The sequence below is a fragment of the Sarcophilus harrisii genome, chromosome 2 (assembly GCF_902635505.1).
Source record: "Sarcophilus harrisii chromosome 2, mSarHar1.11, whole genome shotgun sequence".
In the NCBI taxonomy this organism is placed as follows: domain Eukaryota; kingdom Metazoa; phylum Chordata; class Mammalia; order Dasyuromorphia; family Dasyuridae; genus Sarcophilus; species Sarcophilus harrisii.
The window spans coordinates 650,922,362-650,946,889 of record NC_045427.1 but is presented as its reverse complement, the minus strand read 5'-3'; the positions used below and the strand labels follow the sequence as shown (position 1 = coordinate 650,946,889).

The window sequence follows — 24,528 nt, the reverse complement described above, 5'->3', positions numbered from 1 at the left end:
AGTCTCTTTTTTTGGGGGGGGGGTGGGGAGCGTTTGAGACGGATGGCTCTCCCTCCCGTGGCCACCCACAAAGCTATTTATAATCTTATCACGGGACCTGGATGGTGATCCTTTTATTCGTCCTCAAAAGCTGGAAGCCGCGTAGGCTGTTCCGTCCTGGGTCACTTCTCCTGGGAAGGTGTTGGAGGGGTGACTTGGCTTATTGGATGCAGATTTTTTTTGGTCTACACTTGTGACTTCACTGACGTGGCAAATGCCTCCCGTTAATTTGCATTGACAACTATTCTGGGACACGAGGGCCTAAGCAGCTTGCCCAGCGTTACCCAGCGAGCGTGTACCAGAAGCAGAACCCAGACTCGGGTTTTTCTGACGTTGGAATTGCGTCCCATCTCCTCGTCATGTGGCACCTGGGACCTATGTACTGTCTGCTGAATCTGGAACGGCATCCTCAGCCCCATGTAGTCAAAGGATCAAACTCATTCTTGCTAAAGTGTGAATGACTGACATTCTGGGATTGGCTAAAACTTAGGACCAAATCTCTGAATGGTAGGATTTCAGATGAGGTGACCATTCAGATGGGAAAATGCCACGGTGAGATGAGAGAGGGTATTTAGTAGGAAGGCAGAGCCCTGCTCCTTCACTGAGCATGGTTTCCTGCTCTTACAATGTCTCGGGATCCCTCCTTCCCCCCCATCTTTACCTTTGACAAATCCTGTGCAGGTTTGGCCTTTGGCTAAGTCTTGACCGGATTTCTGTTTGAAGAAGCACCTGAGCCAGCTCCCGAGAGCTCATTGGAGCCATTTTCTTTAGGAATGGACTGGTCAGAACATGTCCTTTTGCAGGGACCACCCACCCTCCCCTGCTTTTTTAGCTCCGCTAGAATTGGAAGTTCCTTGAAGACGGGACTTTTTTTTTTTAACTCGTTTTTGTGTTCCCTGTGTCGTATAGGGGGTGTCAGTACCTCGAGCACTGGCCTGGAGACAGATTCATTTTACTGGGTTCAGATCTGGCCTCAGACACTTACCAGCTGTGTGTGAAGTAGACGAGTCACTTCATCATGTTCGCCTCAGTTTCCTCATCTGTAAAATGACCGGGAGAAAGAAGGGGCAAACCTAGGCGGTCCTTGCCAAGAAAACCCCAAACGGGATCATGGAGAATGGGACACAACTGATGACGACCGAACACCAAGTACTCTTATTACTGACTGTAGTAATTGCACTGTCAGTCTGTCTAACCGTCCACCCACCATTCATCATTCTCTATGTTACTGAGGACTTACTGTCTTCATCACTCATAGCTAACTTGTGAAAGCAGAAGAATCGTGAAGTTTGTCTCCATTTGCGTGCCCACCAGACCGCCCCTCAAGGGGTTTTTCTCTTTTCCTACTCCAATGTTGGCAGGTCGGACACGGGCGAGGCTTCCAAGGCAAGAGATCGTCAATGTTATTTCCAGCGGCGTTACTCTTGGGCTCTTTCCCGCAGGGCTCCTTAGCCCATTTTCTCCTCTGGTCTGGAGCTTAGTCTGAGTGCTGGCTGATTTTCAAGCTTTTCTCATCCCAGACTCCTGGCTTTTTGCCAGCGTCTGGTTTCCTTTGAATACTTCACTTTACTCGACATCTTCATTCCTTCCCAGTATCTGGGTCAGGACGACCTCTTGTAGTCAGGCTGGGATTGTCCTGTCCGTTAATCTCTCCTTTTCAGGATTTTTTCCGTCCTAGAATGATAGAGTCGTGAATCAGCAAGTAGGACACATCATGATTCTGGCATCTTGGTATTGATTCAGAGCGCTATTATTTCTTAAAGTAGTTTTCTGTCTTATGAACCAAGTGACTCCAGATGCTTTTAGCAGCCAAAGAAGGACATCCTTTTCTTGGGAATCCCTGTACCCCTCCTCAGGAAGATGCTCTTCTTGTGCTCTTTTTTTGGAGGTTAAATGAGACACACTTTGTGGTGGCTCTGATACCTTCTCTGATACCTCAGATCAGTGATGTTAGGATGTAAATTGTAGTTCGTCCGTGTCTGCTTATCCCGTGTGACTGTTGCCCCTCTTCTCCCCACCTTCCCTTGACTTGTGAGGACCTCTGAGAAGCATATGGATCATCTTGCTTTTTCTGACAATTATTCAGTAAGCATTTATTAAACACCTCTTATATTCTAGGCATTGTCCCAAGGCCTGAGGATACAAAAGACACAGGACAGTTCCAGCTCTCAAGGAGCTTATGCTCTATGACGGAAAGTCAGGTCCTTGGGGACGAATCACTGATTTTTGAGTTACGGGTGCCCAGCACAGTCCTTGGTACATAGTAGGTGCTTACCAGTGTATATTAAAAAGAATATATTCAGTCGAACACCAGCAGATTTTGTATTTGATCCAGAGGATATGGGTCATATCCTCTGGATCCTGGTGTTTATTGGGGTGATGTGATCAGGTCAGTACTTTAGGAGGTCTCCTTGGGGGCTGGGTGGAGGATGCACCGGAGTGGGGAGAGGCCTGAGGCAGATCCCCCAGCAACTGTCGCAGGATCCCAAGTAAGTGATGAGGGTCTTCGTGAGGGGTTAGCAGTGTCAGTAGAGTGGGGCACGTCTCAGAGGGGGCTGCAAGGGGGAAACATCGGACATTGAGCACGACCATTATACAGGCTGGTGGCGGTGAGAGGAGTTTGGCTGTTAGAATGACCGTGGATTGTGAGCCTGGGTGACCGGGATGCTCGTGGTCCCCTTGACTGTTACTGGGAAGGAGGCAAAGCGGGGGGAGCGGATTAGAGGAAAGATGAGACCTTTGGATCTGTGGAGGGGATGGCCAACAGGAGACGTCTGAACAGCATTTGGGGGTCTCCAGAGAGGGCCGGGAGGCATCGGCCGAGTGCGTTTTCATCCATGAGAAGGCTCTAGGAGTAGGGGAGGACTGCGGCTCAATGTCTGCAAAGACTCAAAGGAAAGGCAAGTGGGCTGGACATCCTGTGGGAAACCAGGCCAGGCTCATGGGGATCCCACGCTTCTCCCCGGAACAAAGCCTTCTTCAGAGCAGCCTTGTTTCAGGGAAGCTGCGAGTCATGGCATTCCAGCGACTGAGACCCGAGTTCCCGGTCACCCGGAGGGCAGTGGGGAGGGGGCCCGCGTGGGCAGCAGCAAGCGCAAGGGCAGGAAGGCCTGGAGGCCGCCACAGAGCGATGCAGGGGTCACAGGAAAAGTCGGGCTGCTCCCGGAGCCAGAGCAGGGTTGGGTGGTGGGCCTGACTGCAGGCGAAGCGCTGTCGTGGTCCTTCATAATCCGGCACTCCCCTCTCTGGGCTTCCGCATCTCTTGCCACCGTCCCCAGCTCTTCCATCCGGGGACCTCCTGGCTGATCCATGAGCCCTTTCCTACCTGTCGTCCACGCCTGGAATGGTCCACCTTCCGACTTCCTTCCAGCCCCATCTAAAATCTCACCTTCTAAAGGAGCCTTTTCCCTCTTTCCTAACCTAGAGCCTTCTCTCCTTTAATCATTTCTATTTCTCCTGTTTGGAGCTTCTTTGTACATATTTATTTGCATTTTGGTCTCCTCAAGGGCAGGAGCTGTCTTGTACTTTGCTTTTTAGCACAGTGCCCGGCACATAGTAGGTGCTTGTTGACTATTAGTGAGCCACTCTATGCATGAGAGTTAAGATTTGCAATTTAAAAAATAGAAACATATTTAGTAGGTGACGGGTTGATTCTGTTTTCAAGGCAGCGAAGGTAGCTCGGGGCGTCAGGAAGGATCCCACGACTCCTGGGGCTTCTTCCTCAGACTTTCGACTCCCTTCTTGCTTGAAGAGCCCACAACCGAGTCTCGGGTAAATCCACCTGGGACAAGCCAGAGCCAGTTCTCCCGCACCTTTTCCCCACAGCTCTGGCTGGCGGGAGGGGAGGGCTGTCGGGGTCCTGGCTCGTAGCCTCAGGGAAGCGGTTTCCTTTCCCTGTGAATCCTGTGGCCTCGAGGGTCCTCATGGGACCAGAGGCGAGTCTGGTCGGCAAAGCTGACGGGGGCCGGGGTTCAGAGGCCTCTGCGAGAAGGGCCCCCGTCCCCCCGGGCACGGCTCCGGCTGTTAGCACATCAAGCTAAAGTTGGTTTCCCCAGTGATGGAGGTTGGTCCTTGTTCTGGCCTTGGGGGTCAAGCACAATGGCTGGCATCGGAGGCCGCGAGCCAGATCTTGGGATACTTAAGCTTTTCACATCGCCCTGATTCTTCTCTTCTCCAGCTTAAACACGCCCTGGTCTTTCCCATGTCCTTAAATGACCCAGGGTTGTTGGGATGTGCTGGGAGTAAATATGGGCAACAATACCCAGAGGCCAGGAGGTCCTGGTTAGAACCTTGGACTTAGATCGTGTTTTCCGCTTGAAACAATGATGGAAAAGGTGGAGGGTTCCCAAGACAACCCACGAAAGCCTCTTTTAACATAGGGTGTGACAGGGGCTGCGCTCCGGGTCGCCAGAGCTGCTCGCCAAGTATTTTTGGTATTTTTTCCTCCCCAAACGCCAAAGCGCGTTTCCTTCTTCCTGCTCACGAGCGGGGGAGGCCTTCCTCTCACAACCCTTAAAAATCACATCGTCATCCCCAAACAGGCCCACGAACCCCTGGGCTCCTCCAGTCAATACTCCCCGTTCTGAGGTCAGAGGGAGGGAAGGGGATTGACTCGATGGACTCCCGATGGAGTCCTTCCGGGTCGTCATTGGAGACTTTTTGGCAAATCTTCACTCCCTTTATTCGGGACTCTGGCCTAAGTTTACCGGGTGACTTCTTCCCACTCCCTCTCGCCTCCTTTTCCCTGAAAGCGAAACTTTTTTTTTTGATCGCTTTCAAGTTTTGTAAGTAGGGCACACAACGATTTTCTGTTTGATTAAGTTAATTTTGCCCAAGTGATTTTAATGTGTTCATAGCCAGATGAAGTTCATTTTTTTTTTTAAGGGAAGCTTTTTTAAATAATTTTTTTATTCAATAACCTGAAAATAAAAGCAAGCAAGCTCAACTATTCTAGGGCTGCATTTTGAGGCCGACCTGGGTTGGAAGGACATTTGGGAAGCCCTCGTCATGGCGCCAGGGTTCTGGTCCCACCTTTCCTGCTCTCTGTGTGCTTTAGCCTTTGAACTTCAGGGTTGGAATGTGTTCAAGGGAAGGAAGATGGTAGAACTGGAGAATGCTGTGGCTCAGGAACTGGGTTGGGCACAGAGTTCTAATCAAATTCCCTTAATTTAACAAGCAATTATTTGTTTGTTTGTGTATTTTGTGAATTTTTATTTTCCCTAGTTACGTTCAAAAAACCATTTTGGGGGGGATTATACATTCATTTTTTTTTTACATATTTCCTTATGAATCATGTGTTAGGAAAGAAAAATCAGAACAAAAGGGGAAAACCATGAGAGAGAAAAAAAAAGCAAAAGAAAAAAAATGAACATAACAGGTTGATTTACGTTCAGTCTCCATAATCCTCTCTCAGGATGCGGATGGCGTTTTTCCAGCCAAAGTTTATTGGGATTGCCTCAGATCACTGAACTGCTGAGAAGAACCCAACTGTCACATAATCTTGCTGTTGCTGTGTACAGTTAACAAACATTTATTAAGCAATTTCTGTTTACTAAGTTCTGGGAATACAAAATAAAGAAGAAAATAGTCCCTGCCCTCAAAAAGCTTATATTCCATCTGGTGATATGGTGTAAAACTAGAGAAGACGAGATAGAGGGAGAGGGCCCAGTACCTGAAGTCATCCCGTACTTAGATTCTAAGAGAGCCCAGGTGAGGAGGGAGCACATATGGGCAGGGGGCTCAGCCTTTGCAAAAGTGTGGAGGTAAGAGATTGTGAGTTTGAGTGACAGCTGTAAGAGTGTGAAAGGTCCAGAAAAGTAGATCTACACTGATGGCAGCTAGGCGGCGCCATAGTGCAGAGTGCTGGACCTGGGCACACTCAACTTGATGAGTTCAAATCCAGCCTCAGACACTTTCTAGCTGTGGCGAGCTGAAGGGGAGACTGGTACCCACGGGGCAAGGGGGAGAGCGAGCTGAAGGGGAGACCGGTGCCCACGGGGCAAGGGGGAGAGCGAGCTGAAGGGGAGACCGGTGCCCACGGGGCAAGGGGGAGAGCGAGCTGAAGGGGAGACCGGCGCCCACGGGGCAAGGGGGAGAGCGAGCTGAAGGGGAGACCGGTACCCACGGGCCAAGGGGGAGAGCGAGCTGAAGGGGAGTCCGGCACCCACGGGGCAAGGGGGAGAGCGAGCTGAAGGGGAGACCGGCACCCACGGGCCAAGGGGGAGAGCGAGCTGAAGGGGAGACTGGCACCCACGGGGCAAATTTTCACCGGGGAGTTCTCTGATGTGATGAAATCACAGATGTAGACTCGCCGCCCTATTTACTGTCATGAGCCTTCATCAAAATCAGTTCTCCTGTCTCTTTGTTGGCTTTCTCTGATTTAGGATTCTGGCTCTCTGAGCTCCCAGGACCTGTTGGCCCACTCTCTCAGTCTCTCAGTCTGTCTGTGTCTGACGGCAGTGGCTGCAATCATTCCTTGTGTCCCGGTGGGTGGGATGTCCCTTCAGGGGCCGACCCTGCGCCTTCGAGCTGCCCCGATTTGCCTGGAAAGATCACTGGCTTTGGAATGATCTCAGCTCTGCCCCTTGGTGGGGTGTGTGTGTGTGACCTTAGGCGAGTGGGTGCCCTTCTGAGCTCTCTCATCCCTGAAAAAAGGCAGTTTTAGGTCAGGTGCTTGATGGTCCCCAAGGCCCTCCGAGGGTGTCTGGGAAAGGCTCTTTCCGTAATAATGGCTTTTCTTTTCATCCTGATATTAAGACATATGAACTGGAAGTGGCTCAGATGGATTCCCAAGAATGGGCTGTTGAATTTTTACCGGGAGCATTTACCTGGAGATCAGTAAATAAAGAACGCACCCAGATTTAAGAGGTGGAGAAAGTAGTAATAATACCGGGGAAACTTAAGCCTGTAGTTAAGTGTGGTTCTTTTTCTGGAGAGCCGGTTGTTAAATATTTGCCAGCGCTCTCCTGGATAGAACACTTATAAACAAGCCCTTTTTTGAGGGGTTCAGCCGTTTTTGGAAGTGTAACGGATTCCTGAGACGACTCTGTGCTCGATGACTTTCTGTTCTCGCTCCGGGCCCGTCTCCCGCTGCCTACGACAGTCACCGGGGCGTCGTTCCCGACGTTCCTCCCCACACGGCGTCTGCGGCTCACTGTGTGTGAGCTGGCGAGGGCTCCGGAGAGGAGCGTTTGTGCTTGTGGTTCCCGGCTTATCTTTGAGGTGACCCAGAAGTTCTCGCCTCCGGAGCGGGCTTGGCGGGACCTGCTGTTCTCTCGGTTTTCCAGAACGCGGCCGGTTCGGGGTGTTCTTTAGTTTCCTCAGAGAGACGCCCAGAGGAGGGCAGGGGCTCTGCCGGGGCCGCCCGGCCCCGCTGTGACTCGGCTTCCTCCGGGTGCTTTTCTGTGATATTCAGTGTTTTTGTTCCTGTGACTTCTCAGGGAGCCGTCCCTGGCTGATAAACCGTCTGCAGATGAGGAGCTCTGGGGGTCGCAGATTCAGAGCCAGAAGAGACCATGTTGTCCAGCCCCCACCTGGTTCCCGACAGACCGACCCTAAGAGCTGCCCTTGAGGGGGGCTGAACCCAGCTTTTCCGCCTTTGAAGGGAGCAGCTGCGTTACCAGGGCGAGGAAGGGGCTCTTGGCGGCCGGCGGGGGCTCCATGACAACAGATGGGGGGCTCGGTGTTAGCGGCCCCGAGTTCTTCGCCCATCAGGCCGCCTGGTCCTGGGGCGGTTTTCTGAGAGGATGGGAGCCGGGGGGCTGCCGGGGCTGGGCCACGTTCTCCCCGGCCTCCCACACGCTGCTTGGGAAGGCAGAAACAATGGCCGATTGTGTGGAGCCGCTGGCCCGGGATGAAAGAGCCGTGTTTCAGGCGTGCTGTTCCAAGGCCGGGGTGGAGTCTTTCCCCACATTTTGTTGTATTGTTTTCGAAACCTCAGTCCTGAGCTCCTGGGGTGGAGGGGGGCCTTCCTCCGCAGGGTCCTGTCCTGAGCAGGGGGAGGGGCTCCTCCTGTAGCCCGACCCCGGCCGCCCCTCTCAGGCCGGCCAGATGGGCCTCTTGTGTGAGGTCCCACGCCTTCCCCTCCACCTTCTCGGCCTTGCACAGGCTGCCCACCATGGAGTGGGGGGCCCAGGGCCAGAAGGACTCGGGTTCAAATCCAGCCTCTTAAATTCACTCGTGGTTTGATCCCGGGCAAGTGACTCTACGTCTGTCTGCCTCATTTTCCTCAGTTGTAAATTGGGGTCATCCTTTCAGCGCTTCTCCCACAGAGTCGTTGGGAGGACCAAATGAGGTAATATTTGTAAAGGGCTTAGTGTAGTGCCTGGCACACAGTAGGCACTTAATAAATGCTTATTCTTTCCCCATTTCCCTTCCATGCTTGACATTTTCTTCCTCCTTACCTTTGATATTCGATGGCTCCTCAAGTCCCTGCTAAGTCCTGAGTTCTGCAAGAGGCCTTTCCTGCCCTCCCTTAATGCTGATGCCTTCCCTCTCTTAGTAATAACAGTCTTCAGTTTCTCTTGTGTCCGATCGTCTGTCTTGGACATTTTGGGATCCAGGGAAAAGCCCTCAGAGGCAGAGGATTCTGAAGGTGGGGAGGAGGCCGAGGGGACCGTCTGCACAGGGAAACTGAGGCGGGGGCTGCAGGCTGCATGCAGGCGACACGACCCTCCAGGTCAGCCTCCATTGCCCTGGAAGCTGCTTGAAGTCTCCTCATGCCCCTGGGCTGGGCCCCTGTAGGGAGAAGGCCCTGGGGGGTTGGAGAAGGGCAGAACTTGGCCATGGGGAAGGCCCCTGTAGAGATGGGGTTTAAGTTGAGGGCCAGGAGAGCAAGGTGGGCAGAGGGAGCGCCTCCAGGGCCAAAGCAAAGAAGCTGATCTAGACCCTTTGTTCTAATTTGGGGCAGATGAGATCAAGAGAGGAGAGATAAGGGGACAGTTTCAGAGTAGGAAGCGCCCTCACACACCTGGTCTTACCCCTAATTTTGTAGTTAGAAACAGACCTTGCAAAGGGGCTCGGCCCCAGGTGACAGCCAGGATTTGAATCTAGAGCCTTTGGTTCCAGGCCTGGGCTGAATCCAGAACTGCTATTGGCTCCTCTGTCTGACAGGGGTCATCCCCCATTTCCTTCCTAATCCTCCTCTGCTGTCCTGTCTGGATCCCCCAGCTGGGGGGCTGGGACCGAGGCCTCCCTAGAATTGGTAAAACCCACTTGGTCAGAACAAGTTCATGAAATGAGGAGCAGGAATGATGGGAATATCTGGGTCCAGGTTCCGCCTCTTCCTCCGGCTGCCGGTGACTCAGCCGGGCCCTGTCTCAGGCCACCATCAGGACTTCCAGGCTTGCTGCTGGGAGGGGGTTTCCTCGCTGGACACTCACCAGTGAAATGTGTCCGGGGAGGCAGGGAGCTCTGGACAGGCCCAGGCCCGTTACAAACAGGGATCTGTCACACAAATCTTGAAATCCGGTGTCCTTTTGGGGGTTCTGTGAAGGGAAACTTCCCACACAAATCACGTTTGGGCTTCCCTCCATCCCCAGGGGTCCCGGGGATCAGCATCCCTAGTCCTAACTCATAACTGTGAGAGCTGGGATTTCTCCGACCCTGACTCTGTCACTGTGTCTGTGACCTTGGCCGTGGTCTGAGGTCAGGAAGCGCTTCCTCCCCTGGAGAACTGCCCCAGGATGGGGTGGGCTGCCTCCTCTTCCTCCTCCTGGGTGGTCTTCTTTAAGCTTAGATGAGAGTTGTATTGATAATTAAGATCCTGAAAATGCAAGTATAATTTTCTTTTTTTAAAAATTATTATTATCATCAAAGCTTTTTATTTTCAAAACATCCTCATAGTTAATTTGCAACATTTACCCTTGCAAAATCTTGTGTTCCAAATTTTCCTTCCCCCTTCCTCCCACCCTCTCTCCTAGACTGCAAGTAATCCAATATAGATTACACATCTGCAATTCTTTTACACATATTTCCACAATTATCAACCTACACAAGAAAAATCAGATAAAAAAGAACAAAATGAATTGCAAGGGAAAAATTTTCACAGAAAAAGCCAGTTATCCCCAGAATGTTGTACTTAACATGGCAGAAAACTGACCTGCTATATTTGTAAAGCTTTACTGTTCTGCACCCAACCCAGTATCCTCCCTCATACAAAGAAAACCAGTTAAGCAAAAATGATGAACGAAATGGGCGGCGGCATTCCGTACTGCAGTGCCCAGCATCCGCTGGGCCCTTGAGAGAGACTGGCATCCTCTGGTGATGAGGTCACCTTTTCTTCCCAATCCCTTTCCTAGGACTTTGGAGTTGTTGTTGCAATGTTTTTGTTTATGCCGCCGTGATTAATTATGAATATTTCCCTCCTGGCTCTGCTTTCATCGCTCCCTATCTGCTCCTACCGGTCTTCCCTTTGACTTATCCCTTTAACAATGCCGCCTAGAATTGTGCCAGCATTTGAAACCCAGATCTTTGGCACAATTTGCCAGTTTGTGGTCCCTTCCCTGTTTGAACATGGTGTTGCTTGTCCTTCTCCAGGCAAATTATTAGTTAAAAAGACTTTTTAGCCCCCAAAGAGAGGCTGAAATAGAAAAGGATTCTGTGATTTAGAGTATTATATTAACCCAAATATTTAATTCCTAGAATATTTCTGTTTTGAAGACTTAAATTTCATTCTAAATTCAATCACTTAAAAAAAAAATAAAAAAAAATACCTCCTGATTTTGTGAATGAGATTAGAGAATCCCACAAAGAATTCGGTGTCCAGAGTCTGTGGCTGGGGAGGTTTTAGGTCGCTGTTCAGTGTTTGATTTCAAAATTTAAGTGCAACACGTTATATTTCTACCATGTTTAACATATATTGGACTACTTGCCATTTAGGGGAGGGGGTAGGGGAAAGGGGGGGGGGGAATTGGAACCCAGGGTTTTGCAAGAGTTAATGTTGCAGAATTATCCATGCATATGTTGTGAAAAGAAGAAGCTTTAATTAAAAAAAAAAGAATTACATAATTTAATGGGAAAAAAACAATAATATGTTGTAAAAAAACAATACTGTAATGGATAGAAAAGACCACTGGGTGGCACAGTGTAGAGAGTGCCAGCCCTGAGGCAGGAAACCTCAACTTCTTGAGTTCAAATCTGACCTCAGACCCTTACTACCTTGAATAAGTAATTTAACCTTGTTTGCCTCAGTTTCCTTGTTTGTAAAATGGGCTGGACAAGGAAATGGGAAATGCTCCAGTATCTCTGCTAAAAAACCCCCAAATGGGTCACAAAGAGTTAGATGTGACTAAATGACAACAATGGACAGAAGGAAGGCAGAGGAACTGGGAGATCCTGGGTTCCGTTGCTGCCTTGGGGCCTGTATGCCTTCCGGCAGATCATTTGATCTCTTAGTGATTTAAGCAGCTCTTCAGAGATGGTATCTATCTACTGTAGAAGCAGTTTTCTCCTCCGGGAGTTCTTTGTACCGGTGCCTTTCCAGATGTTCCCCAGATTTTCACTGGCAAAGTTTCATCACCCTCCGTGCAACAGACAAAGATTAGGCATAAATAAAACTTTGGAGGGGGGCGCTTATATTTTAAACACATGATGGAGTCGGGGTACGGGTGAGGGATTGGTATTTAAAGGAACCTGTTGCTGAGTTTTAAAGTGAATATTCTCTTTCTATTTTTCTTGGCTTATCAGCTGAGTTATATTATCTATTGGATGTGTTGACATCAAAGGAATCTTGTGTTTTCTGGCTCCTCTAGGTGCAGTCTGGAACCTAGGGTCAGTGTTCTAGAATAGGAGGGAACCTTTGGAGTCTTCTAGTGGAGAAGAACCAGATCTAGATCCAGGGCAGTTATTTAACACTCTAGAGCTATCCCTTGGGTAGAAGATGAGCCGGGAGGCTTCTTCAAAGACTGTCCTGTGACCATGAAGTGATTGCATCTCCACCTTAAGCATGGTTCCTTTTTTTTTTTTTTAATAATAAGGGATTTCCCTAAATCATATATTTGGAAGAGCAGCCGTTTAAACAAAACCTCCACAGCATCATGTGACTTTCCACTTTTAATCTGTTGGAAAAACCCAAGTTCAAATCCTACTTTTTAGAAAAAGGGAAACCAGCAGGAAGAGCACAGGATGGAGGCAAGGAGCGGAGTTCCAGGCCCTGCTCTGCACTGCCCGTGGCAGGTCTTGGGCCTGTCTGTCCCATTCCCAGCCTTAGTTTCTGTAACTATAAATGGAGGGAACTGGACTAGATGAAGTCTGACATCTCTTCCAGCTGGGTCTATACTTCCTTGATCCCCCATGGACATGATTTTTGGTCTAGACACAGCCAGACTGGAGCCAGCAAGATTTTTTGAAGACTTCACAGAGAAAGGAGGACCTGCATGAGGAACGCCATCTGTTTTTCTAATGGAATATAGAGAACAATATTTTAATACTGAGAAAAAGCAGGGAAGGATGAGGGGCAAGGGAAGGGATTAGTTGAAAAGGAGATTCGGATTCAGAGGGTCTACCTTTGTTACTATAGAACCTCCCTGAGCCTCAGTTTCCCTATCTGTAAAGTGAGATTGTTTTAGCTAGCTCCGAAGGTCCTTCCTGGATCTGTGATCCCAAGTTTCCGGCTCTCATGATCCCAGATTTCTCGCTCTCGCAACGTCCTTTTGAAAGTAACTCTTTTATAGTGGACATGGTACGATCTCTGCTTCTGGGAGACCGAGACAAGTGAACCATTTGAGTGCAAGTATTCTGAGCAGGAGTAGGTTAAGCTGATTGGCTGTCGGCTCTGAGCCTGGTGAGACCTTGGGAGGGGGCAAGTTCTTGGGCTGCCTTGGGGAGGGGTGAACCAACCTAAATTGGAAATGAAGCGGGTGGGAGCCCTTGTGGCCATCAGCCGGACCTCCCCCTGGGCCAGTGGTTGACTGAGGAACCCAGGGAGACCTGGTCTCCAAAGTAAGGAAGAAAAGAAGGAAGCAGGTCTCCAGTAATGGGTCATACTTCTGTAGCTAGTCCCAGGAACTGGCTGCTATGCTCCCAATACCCTTATGAGGTATTCAACAGGAGTTATCATATTAATAACAACAGCTCCCGTTTCCATAGCCCTTTAAGGTCTACAGAGTGTCATGGCCAAATTTAATCACAGCGATCCTGGGAGAACAGGGACTGACAGTTACTATTTGCTTTGCAGATGGCAAGGCTGGGGCTCTGACTGTAGAAGGGCCTTCTCCCTTCCCCTTTCCTCCTCATCTTTTGCCACTGAATATGTGCCAGAGTCCATATTTAGGCCTCCAGCTCCTGAGCCAGTCTCTCTTTCCACCTTACCCACAATCACTCTTGCAAGGATCCGTTGAGGTGGACAATTTAGATCTTCCTTTACTTCCCTTCTAACTCCGACATCATTTAAAACTTTCTTATTCCAAAAGAGGGTTTTTCGTAGAGAGTTGAATTCAGGGGAGCTGGAGCTCTGAGCAATAGTGAAGCTCACTCACCCTGAGAGTAAAGCGAAGCGCTCAGATGAGTGGGACCAGAATGGGACCGAGAGGAGCTGATGTCTCAGAGGAAACCAGTAACTGACAACGGCCCTCCTGTGTACAATGGAGCCGCGCGTTATGAAAGACTTTTTGGAAACGAGCGCTGACACGGAGTTTGAGAATCTGGGTTCAGATGTTATCTGCAGCACTTCCTTCCTACACAACCTGATTTCCCTGGGTCTCGCTTTCTTTATTGGTAAAACGTAGGAGTTGGATTGGATCCTCCAGCATTTGATCTTTGTTCTTCCCCGGGTGACTGGCCCAGTGTGTTGTAAATAGCTGGTGTAATCTGTATCCAATGGCAGGCCCGCCAGAGTGGGTGTGACTACCTGTGGACTGCAAGCATGAGATCAGTTCCTAGAGAACGAGTTCTGGGAAGCTGGCTTGCGACAGATCATAAATTTCTACTGTTGCTGTTCGACCTTCGTTTTTTTGAAGAGAACCGATGATGTCATGATTAATGTCTTGAATTGGATTTTAATGAGGCAGAGTTGCGCAAAGTCTCGGAGCTGCAAAGTAACTTGGAGACCTGCCAGTCCAACTTTCTCATTTTTGGGGAAACGAAAGAGATTCCAACTCTGTCACGTTAATGGATGAAGAATGCAGACTCAGGGTGACTTTCCCAAGATCCTTTGGGTGGCAGATAGCAGTCAAGATTTGGCCCTAGTTCCTTGACCTGCTGATGAGTTAGTGCTCTTTTGTCCCCAGGACAGGGTGTTTGGGTTATAGGACGAACATTACAGTCCCTACTTGGTTTGTTTATAGTGAGTGAAATAATATCCACATAAAGGAGCATAAAGAGGACTTGCTTTGAGCTTTGCTACGATGTAATGAACAAGTTGTTTGCCTGCCTCTTTTCTAGTCTTTAAGTGGGAATCTTCTTGGGATTTATGGTTATACCAACAACTAACATCTATGTAGCATTTTACATGTATTATCTCATGATTCAGAGAAAGCTGGGAGCCAGATATTTTTATTATATTAGCCTCATTTTATAGGGTAAGAAACTGAGGCTAGGAGAGGTTGAGGGACATCTCCAGAATTAAGATTAGAGCTTCTCTCCAGGCTTTTAGACACTCTGTAAGTCAATCAACAAGCATTTATTTTTGTTTACTATTAGCACATGGAATGATGATAATTAAATGGCAAAGGGAAACCTTAGACTCCTGCGTATTGTAATGGAGGAGACAACTCTGTTTAAATCAGCCACATACTCGAGGCTGCCAGCCTCCTCCTAGCCTCCCATCAGCCACCAAACCGACCGCATCTGGCACCACAAGCATATTGTAGTTCCAAAGTCCTCCACCTTTCCAGGAAAAGATGGGAGTACATAGGTGTCTTCTGATCACCGACACCAAAATGTGTTATTTCAGTTCCACAATGTTTGATTTGGTCCAGCTGTTCTCTCTGTTTGTGTTGTTGAAGTCACGGCCTCCATTGTTTTAAACCCATGTAAAAATATCCTTCCTGGAAACAGGAACAGGCTTTTCGGAGAGGGTCACAGGTTGGCAGGCCCATTTCTCACAGCCTCACGTGCAGAGTGAGTAATCTGTGGCTTGCAGCTAGCCAAGGGAGAATGCAGATGGACAGATATCGGGGCATCTGGCTGTGGACTGCTGGGACGGGAGCTGTCCCTCATTATTTTTCCGTTCCATCTGCTCCTGCTGGGCTTGTAGAATGAAAATAAACGGAACGATGGCGAGCGCTCGCAAAGATGGCAGGGAAGGATCATCCCCTTGGGGAACAGCAAGATGATTTCCCAGGTGCCCGGGAGGCAGAGGGTCAGTGAGTGGAGAAACGAACTTCACTGAAGACTCAGTTCTAGGCAAGTCAATTCCCATCTTTGCGACTCAGTTTACTCCCTCTGTAGTATGGGGAGGCCGGAGCTCTCTGTCCTTCTCTAAGGAAGGTGATTGTGTGGTGGCCGACATCTTGTCTCTGGTACAATGGTCCACTGAGGGCCAGAAGATTTTGACAAACAGTCCTTTTAGTCAAATCTTTCCAGTCCCTTGGGAAGAAAGAACCCTCGAGGCAACACAGAAACAGCTCACCTTGGCAAGAAGGTGCGAAAAGCAGCCTGCGAGGAGCTTCCTTGGGGTCCTGGGAGCTCTTTGCCAAAGTCTCCAGACTGGTTACCAGCCTCCTCTTGCCCAGGGCTCCCTGCGGGGTCTCACATCATCCTCCTGTGGGCAGAGCGAGCTCCGAGGCTCCAAGCCGGCGCCCCCGCCTCCTGGCTCTGTTGAGGGAATGTGAGTGGGAGGGGTGACTCCCGTCTCCCCGGGCCTTGGCCCACAAGGCCATGGGGCCTCCAGCAAGGAGCTGGAGCTGGTTGCTTTGTCTGCATCACCCCCTGGCTTTAAGGTGGGTGTTTAGCTCGGGAGTTCTTAACCTGGACGATTTTTTAAAACAAATTTTAAACTTGGATTACACTATTTCGATAGAACTGGTTCTCTTTGTGATCCTATGTATTTGATGGACTTTAAAGTGTTTTCTGAGAAGGGGGTGGGCAGAAGCTAGATTGGAAGCAGGGTTCGAGTTGTGGCTCCGTGACGGAAAAAAGGGCGAGAGCTGTGGTCCAGAGTGGACACAAACAGGCCGTGGTCTGCAGAAATTGCTGGTGTTCGCTGAGTGCTAAGTCAGCAAAAATGAGGCGACAATAAGCATGCGCTGAGCAATGGGCTTGGGCCCGGGGACCTGGATTCGGATCCTGCCTCAGATACTTATTGGTTCTGTGAATCTGGGGAGCTCCATCCACACTTTGCCTGGCACAGAGTAGAATTTTATAAGTTTATTGAATTGAATGATTGAGCTTCAGTTTTCTCATCTGTAAAATGGGACTAATAGTTGTAACATTTGGCCCCCAAGCTTGAAATGAGGGGAAGAGCCTCGGCTGTGGGACAGCGAAGGGTCTTACCCCGAGTTTGTGTCCTGTAAACTACCTTTGGGATTTTGGGGGGAAGTGACTTAACAGCCGAACTTATTGCAGAAACGAACTGGAGCATCAGGGCTTCTAAATCTCGGCGTATTAGGGAAAACGGCCTGATCGCCCGCGGCCGCTCCAGGCTTAGTGTTTGTGCTCGCGGTGGTTTATGGGCTCGGAAGGTTCGGTTCAGCAAACGTTTTTGGGGGATCCAGTGAGCACTTTGTGGACTCGGAAATGCCGTCTAGCTCTTCGTTGCATGTTATGTGTGTTACAATACAGTATTATTAGGATTATCATGGAGTGTGTGTGTGTGTGTGTGTGTGTGAGAATAACTTAGGAGAGGGCAGCTTCAGCCAAACGATGAGGTCAAAAGAGAGGAGCGAAGGAGGAGAAAGGGCGGCCCCTCATCAGCAGCCTTTCAAGCACTTTTGACAGAAAAGAGAGAAGGAGCAGGGGACGATGGCAGGGACAGATGTGCAGGGGGGGTGGGGGTGGTGAAGGGGGTGGGGGAGGCGCGTCTGTAGGGAGGATGGGAAGGGGTCCTCCCCACCTGCCGAACCTATCATACCTGAAGCGTCTTCTTTCTTCTCTCTCATCTCTCCCCTGCATCCCCCTCCACCCCCCACAGCCCCTTCTTTATTTTCTGGCTTCCAATCTCCTCGTTCTCCCGAGGTGGCTCTCCAATATCGTCACAGATCTCTTCACTGCCAAGCTAATGGACTTTCCTCGTCCTTCTCGACATCTGTGGAGCCGTTGACACTGTGCATTGCCTGTTTCTTGATGCTAACCTCATCTCTTTCCCTCCCTGTCCCCCTCCCTTCTTCCTTCTTTCCCCCTTTTATTTTCCTCCCCTTCTCTCTCTTTCTCCTCTCTGTCTCTGTCTTTCTGTCTCTCCCTGTGTCTCTGTCTCTGTCTCTCTCTCTACATCAATGTTAATAAGCACCTACTGTGAGCTTGTGACCTTGATCGTGGTCACTCAGTGCACAAGTGGGAGATTCAGGATTTGGATCCTTTGCCTTCTGGGAGGTACAACTGCTAAGTGCAGCTAGGAGAAGGGCCGCCATCTGGGAGGATGCCCGGCCCTGGGGCCCCTCCTCCTGTGTGGGATGGAGGGCAGCAACAGCCCCATTTTCCAGATGAGCAAACTGAGGCTCCGAGGGGTTGGGGCTCGCCAGCGGCTGCTGCTGCTGTACTTCCTGGGAGACGGTTGGAATCTAATCATGCTGGAAGAGCCTGCACTTTCATGGGGAGCCTGGGCACCGCTCGGCCGCTGCATCTCCGCTCTCTAGACGGCTAATTGCCTCTTGCCGGCTCCTGGAGGCCTGGGGGCCTTATTATAACTATTCTTAGTGCGCCTTGCCCACACACGCAGAGTCCGGGCCTGCCTGGGAGAGCAGGGCTCGGAAGGCAGTTAGTGGCTAACGACGCTGTCTGGGCCGCTTTATGGACTGGCCTTGATGCCTGGGGTGTGTGTGTGTGGGGGGGGCAGGGACCCCGCCGCCGACTAATAGGATGAGATCTGAGCTAAGGATGCTCCTGTGAGCCCCGGGAGGTGGTACCAGCGTGGTTGCTATGACAGCAAAGGCAGCAGGGGATTGTGGGAGGAAGGCACAGGATCGAATCTGCACAATGGCGCCTGCCCAGGGACCTGTTAAGTGACTCTTGGCCCAAAGCAGCTGCCCCAGAAAAGATTCTGACGCTCCGATTCAGAGCCAGAAGTCGCCCGTCCAATCCTTTCACTTACAGATGAGGAAACTGAGGCCAGAATGCTAAGTGACTTGTCCAAAGCAGTGTGGCCTGTAAGTGCAGGACTCGAACCCAGCCCTTGCTCCAAAGCCAGAACTCCTTCCTCTCTACTGAGGGCCCTTTGCTTTTGGGGCCGATGGGCCGACATGGACGGGCATCCCTCGGTTTCCAGGCCTCGGCCACTGCAAAGAGCGGCTCTTGCTCCTGTGGTACACGCCGCCGGCCCTTCTTCTCTCTGCTCTCTTTGGGGGGCGGCTCTGAGGGTGTGCCCCTCCTCCCTTTTCTGATGAACGCCCTGAATCGGCCAAAGGAGGAGAAAGGACTGGGCTTTCCCAGGAACTTTTGTGTGTGGAAAGCAGGCTGGGCCGTCCCCGGGTAGCCCTTCACGACTTGTTGACACTGAGTCTTTAGTGCAAAATCCCCAAAACCACAACAACCCAGATTCACAAATTGTGTGAAGTTCAAGAGCAAGAAGGGACCACCCCCTCTGATCCAGAGATCCAATCAGAGTTTGAAGAAAGGGGCTTCGAAGCTAGAAGATCCCTTCCCCCTCCCCTCTTCTTCCTTCCTTTTTCTTCCCCTCCTTCCTTAACCCCCCTCCCCTCTAACTTCCCTGAGTTGGTGACATCTCTGTGAGGATATGTCATAGTCTCCCCTCCCTTCCTCCTCCTCCTCCTCCTTCTTCCTTTTCCTCCTCCTCCTCCTCCTTCTCCTCTTCTTCTTCCTCCTCTTGGGGGCTTGTCAGAGGCAGCTGGCGGGGCGGGGAGAGCTGTGGATGGAGCACTGGACCCGAGTTAAAGTCTTTTCTCCGAACTGCGCTGCCTTTTGTGAGTTGGTTTGTCATCAGTCGCAGGGCTGGATTTGAACCCACTTCTGGGCCCAGTGTCCGGTTCTGGGGCCCTAGACTTGTCTGCCAGATGGAACGTGAGCTCCTGGAAAGCTCCCACGGCCTCGTCGTGCAGTTTTTGTCCCGAAACCCCAGCCCAGTTGGGACAACCCAAGTATTTGACATGAACACTGGGGGAAAAAATCACCACAGATTATAGATGAGAACTGCAGAGATTGGAAACAGCCGTGGGGGGCAGGCAAAGAGGCAGGTAAACTGCATTTATTAAGCGCCTGCTGTGGGCCCGGTGCCCTCGACAGATACCCCCATTGGGGAGCCCCCGAGCCCGCCTGCTGCTCCTTATCGGCCGTGAGCTCTCCTGCCCTGAGCCCGGCCTCCTTGGGTGGCAGTGGGTCTTTTGCTGCATCATCATTTAACTTTGGGTGAGTTTTGGCGTCTCGGGGATAGCGTAATTTTAGGCCCATTGGGAGGCTGCAGGGTGGGGGCTTGGATGACAGACGGTTTCCCTTGACTCTTTCCCCCAGTGCATTAGTAAATAACGCACGATCACTTTGGGTTAAAGAAAGGAAACCCCAACAACTTCATCCCTTTTTCCAAAGGAGCTACAAGTGTGACTTGAGAAAACCAGCTTTTCCCCGTATTCTCTCTCTGTTCCTGGGCCGCCTCCTTTTGTGATTTGCCCGAGTGGACAGAGCTGTAGTTTGCGCCTTTTAAAAGGGCGGGTCATTAAAAAGCACCCTTGTGCGTGGGATCGTCACCCACAGCAGTTTCCTCTCCTAACTTGGTTTGGCTTTACCCGATAGGAAAAGTCCACTCGCGTCTTCCTTGAGTGCTTCCCCCGGGGCTCGTGGGGCCATCTGAGTGGGTTGTGTATGGGCTGTGGTTCGGGGACCCTCCCGGCGGCCGCTGGGCTCTGAGAAGCCCCTTTAGTCTCCCAACTTGCATCGCCACATCCCAGAAGCTGTTTTCCCAGCTTTGGGCAGCTGTAGGGCCGTGAAATCTGGACTTTTCCCTTTTAAGTCACAGAGGGTCTGCTGTCTGCCCCCTTCACCTGAAGCATCATTGCTCTGGGCTTGGAAGCTGTGATTGAATCAGTTTCCCGCTGCCTTCAGAGAGGGCGGACCCATCCTCGGGCTGTGGTCCCAGTCCCCAGGCCATACATAATATACTTTTTCTGCTCCCTTGCTCCCCATGTTTTTTGTTTTTGTTTTTGTTTTTGTTTTTTTTTATTTGTTTGTTCTTTGCTTTTTTGTTCTCGAATTGTAATGTAAGCTCTTTGAAGGCAGAGCCTGCCTCCCTTTTGTATTTCTATTCCCTGGACTTCGGATAGTGCCAGCACAGAGGAAAGTGCTTAATTAATGTTCTTCCGTTATTTACTGAAGAAATACAAGGCCCTTGTTAAAGCAGCATCTGACCTGACATTCCGAGGCGCAGGAACCTTGATGGTCCTTGCTCAGGACCTGACGCATGTTGGGAAGTGAGAGAAACTGAGCTGCAGACGAATGTTTTACCGCAGGTGACGTGGAGCATGAATAATGGCGTCAGGTTTCCTGACGACTCGCTGTCGTGTATGGCCCGACGAGGGCTTCCGAACCTTGCTTATTGTGTGTGTTTTGTGTTTCCCCCCAGAGTGGCCAGAAAGCAGATGAGGAACAAGAATCGTGCTCTCCAGGTCAGTGATTTCCCTCGCTTTAATTCGCTCGGTCCAGGACGCCCCAAACGCTTCCACAGGAATAAGATCTTCTTGGGGAAAGTACGGGGGGCTTGGCCCGAGTCACGGTCACTGCTTAGGGAGTTTGATTTTCGGTGGCTGTTGTTGCTGATTGGCTGGTGGCTGGCTGGGGACCCCGGCTCGGGTGCAGGGATGTTCGCCCGCCCTGTCAGGGATGTTCAGAAAGGATTTGCCAAGGGATGAGCTCCTGGTTCCCAGGGAATCACTTTGGGGCTAGGACTGTTTCTCCACAGCATCCTGGCCCAGGGCAGGGTTCTTGGGTTACTCTAGGAACCAACCCAGGGGGCCCTGGGAGGAAGGTCTTGTTAAATACTGTTGAAAAGGAGCTGTGACAACGTAAAAGCAAAGGAGCAATGGAGGAAGCTCCTAATGAGCCAGAGGGGCCCCAAGGTGCCCGTGGCTGGCGGGGACAAAGACCGGGAAGATGATCAGAAGCTTCTAATTAATGGTGGGATAAAGAGGAGATGTACGAGCACATGGAGAATAAACACAAGAGAAGAAATGGAAACACGTCCTTTGCAGAGGTGATGGACGGCGGACATGGAGCCTGCGAGTACGGCTGACTCGGTCGGTGTGCATCCCCTCCCCGCCAGTTTTGGAATCTGTTTCATGGGATGGTTGGCAGGGGATGGCGGGGAGGGATGGATGCCTTCAGAAATGAAGGTTAAATAAGGACAAAAGCCATCAGTCAACTTAAAATCTGTGGTTTTCGAAGGGGGAAGTGCTTCCGAAGCGAAGCAGAGCTGTTCCCTCTGGAGACTGAAGGCTGCTGGGCTTTTGTGTGCATGATAATGTGGCCATAGGAGGTTTTCTTCTTTTCTTTTTCTTTGCTGAGGCCGTTGGGGTTAAGTGACTTACCCAGGGTCAGACAGCCAGGAAGTGTTAAGTGTCTGAGGGTGGATCAGAACTCGGGTCCTCCTGGCTTTGGGGCTGGTGCTCCATCCACTGCACTACCCAGCTGCCCCATAGAAGGTTTTCATGGAAACAGGCTTCCCTTGAGAAACTTTACATCCAAGACTTCTTCCCATGATGAGGTTTCCCCCCAGCAGGACACAAGTTCCTTAGGAGTGAGAGCTTGGACTTTGCCTTTGGAGACACACAGTAGGTGCTTAACAAGCACTGGTTGAGTCATGAAAGCTGACCTGGGACAGCCCTAGGGCTGTCACCGCCATGTTTGAAAACGTTCGGCATCTCCCTGGTACCTCGAGGATAAAGAATGGCCTCCCAAGCGAGGCAGCTCTGGAGTGTGGGAGGCTCCAGGTCAGGTGGGATCTCAGACCCTGGTTAGCGGGGGCCCCTGGGCCAGCCGTGTCATCCCTCCCTCTGTTTCCTCATCTGTGAAATCTGGTAGTAACTGCGCTTTGCCCGGAGGGGTTGTTGCGAGCCACCCGTGAGCACCGAGCCACCCATGACATCCTTGTAAAGCCCTCAGCACCGCGCTGGGTGCCCCGGAGCTGCTGTAAAACATTAGCTCTGTCATTTCTGTCTGTGCGACCTGAGTCCTCAGTCTCTTCAACTATAAATGGGGATAGCAATAGCTCTACCTTGACTTGGTATGAGAGGATCATGTGGACGCGCTTTGTAAACAGCCCTTGGTGCAGTGCCCGGCACCCGGGAGGTGCCAGGAAAAGGGGCACCCACCCTCCCCTCACCCGTCCCAGGTGCTCTGGCTCCTGCGGGCCTTGCCAGGCCAGAATCCTTAGATCCTCCCCAGGGGCTCTGTGTCCCAGCCCGGCTCTGACCCACTAACCACCCCGTTCCCCCTCACCCATCCCAGGCCAAAGCTTGCTTCTCCGGCTCGTCTCTGCGGCAGTGACCAAAGGGGAGCGTGGCCGGGCCCGGCTCTGACGCCGATGTCAGCGGCCATCGCCTGCTCCTCTCCCGGTCTCCGTGTTCCCTGAAAGTCTCCCGGCTGCCCGCTCCAGGCTGTTCTGTCCTGTGTGTGCTGTGTCTCTCCAGTCTCGGGGCCGGGGCTCACTGCCTCCTCCTATGACGTTGTCTCCGGGGCCATTATTATTTCCCCAGCAGGGCTGGGCGGGTCAGTAAATGGAATGGGAAAGTCTGGCTGGAAAGGAGCTATTCCGGGGGCCCCGGTGAGTGAGAGAACTAGTCTTGTCATTGGCCCCCACACTTATATCCTGTTCTCCGGTCAGCCAGTAAGTGGGGGGACAGCTCCATAGTCAGGATTTAGAATTTCAAGATGACTGGAACCAACCTGCCCATTGAGCAGATCAGGAAACTAAGGCTCTGAGAGGGGAAGAGACTTGCCCAGAATAAGAAATTATGTACAAGGTTGTTGCTGGGCGCTCATCTGACCAAGTGATTATTTTTTCTAAAGTATAGATTTGGTTATTCCATGAATAACCACAGGGTTATAGATTTAGAGCTGAAAGGAACCCACCTGGGTGGGAAGTCACCTGGGAGTTCTTTTCTTTCATTTTATATCTGAGGCCGTGAGAGGTAAAGTTGCTGATACAAGGTTACCCAGAGATTACATCAGGTGTAGAACTGTAACCCAGGGTCTCTGACCCCAGAATCCGGCACTTCTGGGTCACGGCTCTCAACCGATTCCACGCTGGTCATTGTCAACCTTGATCTCTGACCCTTAGCCTTGGGGCTCCCATTTACTTGCTTTGGGAAGCTCCTTGCTGAGCTTCAGCTTCCTGTCCTGTGCAATGGGAGGGCTGGACTCAACTCAGACTCTTGGCCCTTCTCATCTGGGTTTGGTGGAAGCAATCTCTCTCTCCCTCTCCTTCTTTCCTTTTTTCCCTTCTTCCCTCTCTTCTTTTCTTCCTCTCTTCCTCCCTCCCTCCCCCCTCCTCCCTCTCTGCTTTTTTCCCTCCCTCCCCCTTTCCTTCTCTCCTCCTCTCTTTTTTTCTCCCTCCCATCCCCATCTCCGTGGGGAAGAGTTGTCGTCCAAAGGCACTGGCCACTTTTGTCTCCTGGTTGTCCATCCCACATCCCTTGGCCCTTTCCCCTCTTTCCAAGATTCCTGAGTCCTTCCTTAGAACTAACAGTTATTTGGGCATTAGAGCCCTAGCCATATTCCCGTTTGCCCCTCCCTGTTTTATTCTCTAGTTCCGAGTGCTTTGCCCATCCCACAGCTTGCCCTTCAGTCTGATTGGGTTCAGCAAACATTTATTAGTCACCTACTACATGCTGTGTCATGTGCTGGGTGCTGGAGATTTAGAGACACATTTGCAAGCAGGATCGGCTTTAGAGGGAGGATAATGAGCGCCATTTTGGACATGTGATGTCTGTGGGACGTTCAGGCTGAGCAGGAGCTTAGAAAAGAGGAAATATATGCTCGTTAGGTTCCAGCATTCTCAGAGCTGGCTTAGAATGGAACGTTTCCCCACGTAACTCCATTTATTGTCCTCACTTTGGCAATCGAAGTGATGGAACAGCTCAGTATTCGTGGGAATCAGAGCTTAGACATCATTGAGTCTTTGAAGTGCTACTTGAACAATACTGAGCGGCATCTGTGAGAAGAGACTAAGTTCATATTATAAGAATTATTTTTTGGTTTTACTGTTGCCTTTTTTTCTTTTGGTTTGGGTGTGTGCTTTTGTGAGGGCTCAGAGATCCCCACGAGGAATCCGTCTCTGTCAGTATGGATGAGTACTTTTTTGGAAGTTCAGGAGCGTTAGACCGTTCCCAAGTTATAGAGTTGCCATCAGTTAATGTTTCATTTTGTTTTCTGTGTGATCAACCTTTACACCTT

General features: G+C 50.8%; 1 protein-coding gene across 3 annotated transcripts in view; it reads left to right on the top strand.

Moving 5' to 3' along the window:
- Nucleotides 1-24,528, top strand: part of SGMS1 (sphingomyelin synthase 1) — a 173,799-nt gene that overhangs the window by 57,544 nt on the left and 91,727 nt on the right. For 2 of the 3 annotated variants that reach the window (XM_031956970.1, XM_031956969.1), the window contains exon 4: nt 20,702-20,744. The exons of the other annotated variant lie outside the window; for it this stretch is intronic. The gene's annotated coding sequence lies outside the window, so the exon portion shown is untranslated. The remainder of the gene's footprint in view (nt 1-20,701; nt 20,745-24,528) is intronic. 3 annotated transcript variants of the gene reach the window in all.